Source organism: Cynocephalus volans, chromosome 3 (genome assembly GCF_027409185.1).
Source record: "Cynocephalus volans isolate mCynVol1 chromosome 3, mCynVol1.pri, whole genome shotgun sequence".
NCBI classification, from domain to species: domain Eukaryota; kingdom Metazoa; phylum Chordata; class Mammalia; order Dermoptera; family Cynocephalidae; genus Cynocephalus; species Cynocephalus volans.
In genome coordinates, this window is record NC_084462.1 from 128482879 (window position 1) to 128490833 (window position 7955).

Here is a 7955-nt window from a genome sequence, read left to right on the forward strand (position 1 = left end):
TTAGTATTACTGCATTTTTTCACTACAGCATCAAAAAAAGCTTGTTTTACTTGAATTAGCATTAGACTGGGAAGCTAAAAGTTGTATATTTGATCCTACATTCACATCGCATAAATACAGCATAACATCAATAGACTGTGATAAGTTATGGTTCCATAATGTAACAATAAAGCAAACACTGAAAGATTTATACAAAGAGATACACTTAAAAACATTACAGAGGCTCTATAATATTCCCTATTTGACAGACAGCCTCATCCATTCATGCAGTTCCAGCCATGTCCCTGAGACACAATGGTGAAAGTCAGAATAAACGATTTGGCCACATTGAGCACCTGGTCACCAGGGCTGCTTTTAACATAGGCAAAGTGGATATTGTTGCCATCAATAACCTCTTCATTGACCTCAACTTCACAGTCTACATGTTCCAGCATAATTCCATCCATGACAAGTTCCATGGCACAGTCAAGGCTGAGAATGGGAAGCTCATCATCAATGAAAAGACCATCACATCTTCCAGAAGTAAGATCTCACCAAAATCAAATTGAGTGATGCTGATGCTAAATATGTTACAGAGTCCACTGGCATCTTCACCACCTTGGAGACGGCTGGGTCTCACTTGAAGGGTGGAACAAAAAGGATTACCATCTCTGCCCCTTCTGCTGATGTCCCCATGTTTGTGATAGGTGTGAACCATGAAACTTAAAGAAACATCCACACAATCATCAGCAATGCCTCCTGCACCACCAACTGCTAAGTCCCCTGGGCAAAGGTCATCAATAAAAAAGTTCCATAAAAAAGTTATGGTCATCCATAAAAACTTTGGCATCGTAACCATAGTCCATGCCAACATTGCCAACCTAAAGACCATGGATAGTCCCTCTGGAAAACTGTGGATTGATGGCTGTGGGGCTCTCCAGAACATTTTCCCTGCATTTACTTTCACTGTCAAGGCTGTGGGCAAGGTCATCCCTGAGCTAAATGGGAAGATCACTGGCATGGCCTTCCATGTCCCACAGCCAATGTGTCAGTCATGGATCTGACCAGCTTTCTGGAGAAAGCTGCCAAATATGAAGATAACAAGAAGTTAGTGAAGAAGGCATCAGAAGGCCCCCTAAAGGGCATCCTGGGCTGCACTGAGGATCAGGTTGTCTTCAGCAATTTTAACAGTGACACTCACTCTTCCATCTTCGATGCTGGGGCTGGCATTGCCCTCAATGACCACTTTGTCAAGCTTACTTCCTTGTATGACAGTGAATTTCTCTGTAGTAACAGGGTGATGGACATTATGGTCCATGTGCCCCCCCAGGAGTAATAGCCTCCTGGACCACCAGCCCCAGCAAGAGCATGAGAGGAATAGAGAGACCCTCAGCTGCTGGGGAGTCCCCGCCTCAACTCAGTCCCCCAACACACTGAGAATCTCACCTCCTCAACACAGACTCACTGAAGAAGGGGTGGGTCCTAGGGAGCCCTATCTTGTCATGTGTCATCAATAAAGTCCGCTGTACCCAGCTAAAAAAAATTATAGATAAGTCAAAATGGAATTCTAAAAAATGTTTAAGTAACCCACATGAAAACAGGAAAAAGATTACAGAAAACCAAAAACAAAGGGAGCAAATAGAAAACAAAAAAATAAAATGGCAGACTTAAGCCCTAACATATTTATAACTAAATTAGGCGTAAATTGCCTAAATATACTAATTAAAAGACAGAGACTGGCAGAGTGGATTAAAGAACATGACCCAACAATGTGCTATCCACAAGAAATTCTCTTCAAATATAGGTATATTGAAAGTAAAAGGATGAAAAAAAAAAACTAATCAAAAGAGATTAAAAGACATACAAATATTTTTTAAATGGGCGACACTAAATTACAGTGTCTAGGGATCTGCACTCATTTGATAAACTATAAAGAAATGAAAGGAAATGATTACTTTAAATGTCAAGACAGGGCTTAATTACATTGTTGAGGATCAGAAAACAATATCCCAAAGTGAAGGCCTCAAAAGCAAAGTTTCAGTCTGACCCCCTGTCCTCCCATCTCCCATCCCTCATTCTTCCCTAAGGCAAGTGATAGAAAGTAGAATCCCTCTTCCCCAAGGCAGGTCATAAAAACTAGAACCGCTTTTTCTCAAAGCCAGCCATAAAGCCTAAAAATATTATTCTAACCTTTCCCTGCCTTTTTTGTGTAACAGCTGGCCATAAATAAATTAAGATCTTGATTCCAGAGAAGTCCTACCCCATACCTGGGAGGAAGGAATGATGCACAGAGAGGCCAGGAAAAATGTGAACAGACAAGTCTTGCTGAGTTTCCCCACTCATTCTATTAGCATTAGGTTATACACTTTTTGTTTAATCACAGTTCTACGTCACTGTCTATTTTTCATTGAACTTAAGCATTAAAATGGATAATTTTCCTTGTATCTTTGGGGAGCTACATTCTGAAGACTCCTGTGTCACATAGAACTATGATCAAATAAATTTGTTATGCTTTTCTCTTTTGTTATAGATGTGTTGGCCATGACCTTTATGTTGGAAAGGAAAGGAAAATCCTTTTCCTCCCCCACAACACTGAAAAGAAGGAGGTTGAGATTGAGATGGGGCACATGGTGGAGGGGGAAATTCTGGTATGGCAGCCCTATTCCTTTTTTCTAAAACATTCTATTTCCTCCCCTGGATGGTCATTGTAATGGTGTTCATTTTATAATAGTTTATTTAGCTTTTCATTTGTTTTGTGCAGTAGTTTTTTGTATTTTTTCATTTTAACATAAAATGGTCATTTTAAAAAAATAAATGGGATAGAGAATGCTTTTATAATCAGAAGAAAACCTAAAAGATCAGGCTTCAAAAAGGATAAGGATCATAGCAATGTGAGGAATCATGGTAGAAAAACTAATGAAACTTCTTTCACTACGCATCCCATGATTAATCATCTCCAACTATTTTCTGTTCTAAGATCTTATGACTCAGACTTACATTCCTGGAAGAGAGATTCTCATTGCCTTATGTTATTTAGAATGAACATCCTTTTCCCAGGGGAGCTGGAGGACACTTTGATTGGCAGTTTCAGCGATAATACACAAAATAAAAAATGGGTTAGTCCCTAAGAGGAACCAAGTGGCTCTTACCAGAATTAAAGAAAATATAAATGAACTTCAAAGTATCTTACAGAGTAAATTGCAGAAATTAAATGTGAATAAAATATTACCCAATCACACAAGCATTTACAATCTAGTATTTAAAAATCTGTTGATAGCAAAATTCCTGTGCCATTTTAATAATATCAAGGATTATTACAATGCCCAGGAGAAATTTTACATTTATCTTCTAAACTCTTGCATTTCAAACAGGGAAATAACTAACTCTAGAACTGTAGCAATGTTCAAGGGAAAAAGACAGTAGATAAGTAGGTTGCATTTTACTCAAAGATTTGCAGATAGAGGTTGATTTATATTCTCAATTTTTTTAATTCTTAAAAGATTTTTTACATTCAAACAAACAAGATAAAACTTCATTAACCCATGTACTGCTCATTTATGAAATGTTTATGTGCATTGGGGAAATTAGAAAATGTGGTACTTCTCAGATTCAGTCAAAGTGAAAATGTACAGAACAAACATGAACAAATAGTCTTCTTATCACTGCTTCTAATGGCAATCATTTGTGTTCCGAGGAAAAGAGGAAAAGAGCGAGGCTAAAAATATTTCAATATTTCACTGATTAAAAAACTAACATGTATTTATTACTAAAAAGTAATATGATACAGAAAGTTTAAAAAGGAGAACCTGAAATTACCCATACTCTCCTTAAACAGAATGTATAGTCCAAATGCTTTTAGCTATAAGTTCACTCTTCTATGCATTAGAGAAAATTCTTAAGAATAGTCTGAGAGGAAAGAAAATTCTCCTTTTGACTTGAACATATCTCAAAGATAAAGCCTGAGAGCATGTATACTCCTCCTTTCCCACTGGTAGAATAAAAATATGATTGGGATTTATTTGAAATTAATTCAATTTTTAATCTTGTGGAGTGGGGAGAATTGGGAGGGAAAGAGTAAAATCTTTGAGTACAAAATATTATAAATAATAGTACTTAAATGTAAGTCCCCAAACAAAATGTTCAATAAAACCTTATCAAACCTTCCTAGAATAAAATCACTAGCTGTAACACGTCTATAGAAATATGGAAACAAAGATGTCTTCCAAATAAACCAGTTAGTGTACTTGCTCAACTCTTGTTTATTTTATTTTATTTATTTATTTATTTTTTAAAGATGACCAGTAAGGGGATCTTAACCCTTGACTTGGTGTTGTCAGCACCACACTCACCCAGTGAGCTAACCGGCCATCCCTATATGAGATCCGAACCTGTGGCCTTGTTGTTATCAGCACCACTCTCCCAAGTGAGCCACGGGCCGGCCCCCAACTCTGGTTTATTTTAAAATAAGAATTGAAATGAAACTGCATCTTAGGAATTTTACTATAGAATACGTATTCACTATTAAACTCACTGGCAAAAGTTATCCAAAATTCTCTTTCAAAAACCACTTAGCAAATAAAACTCTTATCTGCTCTTCTCACAAAGGAGACTAAATTTCTGTTCTCCTCTGCCCTTTGAATACAGATAATTGAATGAAAAATTCATAATGGAATTCTTTTGCAGTGTGTCTAAACATTTGGCTTAGGGCCAAAATGGAACAGCTCTGAAGCCTTAGAAACTGAAAAAATAACCTTAAGTTGAAAACAGATGAGTTCTGAAATGTTTAAAAATTACCTGAGGTGCTTAATATCACTCTATTCTCAAAATAAGTCACTTTCCCAAATATTAAAGAAACTTTAGGATTCTTGAGCAGCCCTAAATTTATGACTCATGTAGGGTAAAAGGGAAGGCTATGAATCTTTTCCATGGTTAAACCACCTGGCATGTCAGGACATTAAAGACTCCATCTAACAACACTAAGGAAAAAGTGATTAGTTGAAAATACAAGTTCTATGCAATAAAACCAAAAGAAATGAAAGAATAGACAATTTGAATAAAGAGAGACTATGACCTGCCAGTCACTCAACGGAAACTACTGACTACTTAGCCCCCAAAACTGGAGCCTGACTCTGAGAAAATGTGATTTAGCTTGACTGTCTGAAGAGCTGGTGGATCACACAGAAAAATAAAAATTTTCTAAATTTAATAGGAAAAACATTGTTGGTTAATGTTACAAAGAGTATTGACAAAGTCATAGTACTTTGACTAGTCAACCACTAATCACATAGGGTACAAGAAAGCCCATCCATCCATGAATGTATTGACCTTAAATAACAGCGATGGGAATATCTACACATCTGTCATGTCTGGTTTGGATACAATGTAAGGAAATCTCAGATTGACTCTAAAAGTGGACTTGTAGAAAGATAAATATCTAACAGAATTCTTGAAAAGTCTGAACAATTCAGGCATCTGACTGACAAAATTCAGCCGATGGATTGATTTCTCCAAGGCCAAGTATCTACCCATAGTCCAATCAGCTGTGGCCAATGGTTGGCAGAATTATGTGGTATAAACAGGAGTACAAAGGAAAACAGGGAAGTTGGGAGGGAAGGAAGAGTGGACTGATTAGAAAAGGAATGAAAGAGACTGCCACGATCTGCTTATCTAGTACATTAAACCCCCATGCTTGTCTTTCAAATACACCTACTTCAAATATTCAATAATTCTCTCCGCTAATATGATCTAATGACAACACTTGTAACTGTACAGACACTCTTCCCTCCACATAGCATAGGATAGGATAGGATAGCATAGACTAGCATAGAATAGAAAGTATCACAGTGAAGGGAACATTATAAGCGTTAGTATTATTTCTGGAAACTTTTGTTTCTATTTATACACACACCATGCATATGTATGTGTTCAAACATAATGTAAAATGAACTTCTCATACATCAGTTTCCACAATTTCTTTTCTGCAATCTCAGCACACCAACTGTAGGCAGGAAGGAACTCCTCAACATGGTTACATAATGTGATTCCTTTCATTCCCTGAGCCAGATATTTTGGGAACTGAGTTTATCCTTTTCAAGCTGTAATTTTCCCAGTGCTCCTAAAATAACCATTCAACCTCACCATCTTGCATTTTCCATCATTTTAAACTACTCTTGATAGTAAATACCCAAGCACCCAAAGCTTTGCCGTCCAGTTGGCATCTAATCCCTATAAACCACAGACAGCATAAAAATTATTAGCTTCTCATCTTCAGTTATGAAGGGATGTTTCATTACCCTTTACCCAATGAAATCCAATAATGAATCCAAATGTTTCACCTTCTCTATGTCTCTTACTCCTTTTGATTATTCTCTACCTTAGTCTCAGTTCATACCTGTAGAAGGATATACATTTCTTAGCAGCCTAGAACAAACAGAACGACCCTCTGTAAGGATGGGGCTTGAAAGGCTGTGGAGAAATAGAATCCAGATTTTGTGCACTTTCTCTTAAGAGAGAGATTTAGTGTTTAAGATTCGGTATTTAACAAATTCTGAATTTTGAGTAGTGGTTAAAAAAGAGAAGTCTCTGAAATTAGTATTAGCCATTCCAGTTCTAAATAAGATCAGGCAAAAATAGCATAAAACACAAAACCAGATCAGTGAGCAATTCCTTTAGGAAATCCTGACTGTGAATCAGCTATTTCTTAGCAAGCAGGGACTACCAGATACTATTAGAAATATGGAGGATATAGGATGTATAGTCATTACATGCTTCTACCCTAGCACTTAACCATGTTATAAAGAAATTCTCTGTGTACATCTTAGTCACCCCTACTAGACTACAAGTTCCTTTGGGCATAACTTATTCAGCTTTGTCTATGAGAACACCAAGCACACATAGGTATTCTGTACTGCCATATATTGCATATGCCATGTTGTGTACTCACTCTTAGGTAATCTATCTGCTGTACTTTAAATCTTTGTACTAAAGAATTCTTCCATATATTATTAAAACTACATGTCTGAACCAAATGGACTGCAACTGACAATTGAGTTAAGATTCTGGTACCCATCGAAGACAAAGCAAAGAAAAACACTCCCATAGAAGGTTCTACAGAACACTCCTTTTACTCATCAGTTTGACTCACACAAGTACAATAGCACCACTAATCACGTTTTATATTCCAAAGTTCGTAAGTCTGGGATCTCCAAAGCAGTACATCACAGTTGATGAGAGGCAGAAAAAGCTAGGTTCGGGTCCAAATACCATCACTTATCAGCTCCATGACCTTAGACCAGGAACAATCTATCCCTGTCTCAGTTTTCTCATTTATGAAGTTAGGGCTAATTAACATTTATTTCATAATACAATAAAATAATGTCTTTATGCATGTAACACATCATTTGACACACAGTGAGCAACCAAGACTCATAGTTTCTATTATTATTGTCACCATTAGAAGAGGGGGAAGAAAGGAAGCAGAGGAGAAAAATGTGCATGTTACAGTTTGAAGTAGTGTAAGCAGTTCCTTTAAAGAACAGTCCCCGTCTTTAGTAATGCTGCGGAAGTTTTCTGTTGGCATTTTGTTAGAAAACTGTATGGTTATTAACGTATGTTGAGATGAGAAATTATTAGTACAAGAAAAATTATTGATACAATGGCCTATACTTCTTTTTTTAGATTCAGCAGAAGCTCATTTACTGATTATAGACTTTTGTTTTTCCTTGAAGAACCTATAATTAGGTCTTTTCTAATTAAGTTAAGCCTTTTCTAAAGTCCAAAAACATGTCTCTAAAAAGTGAAAGTTGTAAAACATTTGTATCCTAATTACCACAGTAGTCAGAGGATAGTACAATAATTTTACCAAACATATGTGGGATTTGGAGCTCTCCAAACAACCACAAAATCATGGGAAGTTCCATAGATATAAGATTCTTCCCTCTACTCATAATCTTGAAACTAATACACCTAAATTTCTT

General features: G+C 36.6%; 1 pseudogene; it reads left to right on the plus strand.

Annotated features, from left to right (window-relative positions):
• Positions 1 to 294: 294 nt before the first annotated feature.
• On the plus strand, positions 295 to 1315 carry LOC134373822 (glyceraldehyde-3-phosphate dehydrogenase-like; annotated as a pseudogene).
• The last annotated feature ends 6640 nt before the right edge of the window (positions 1316 to 7955 follow it).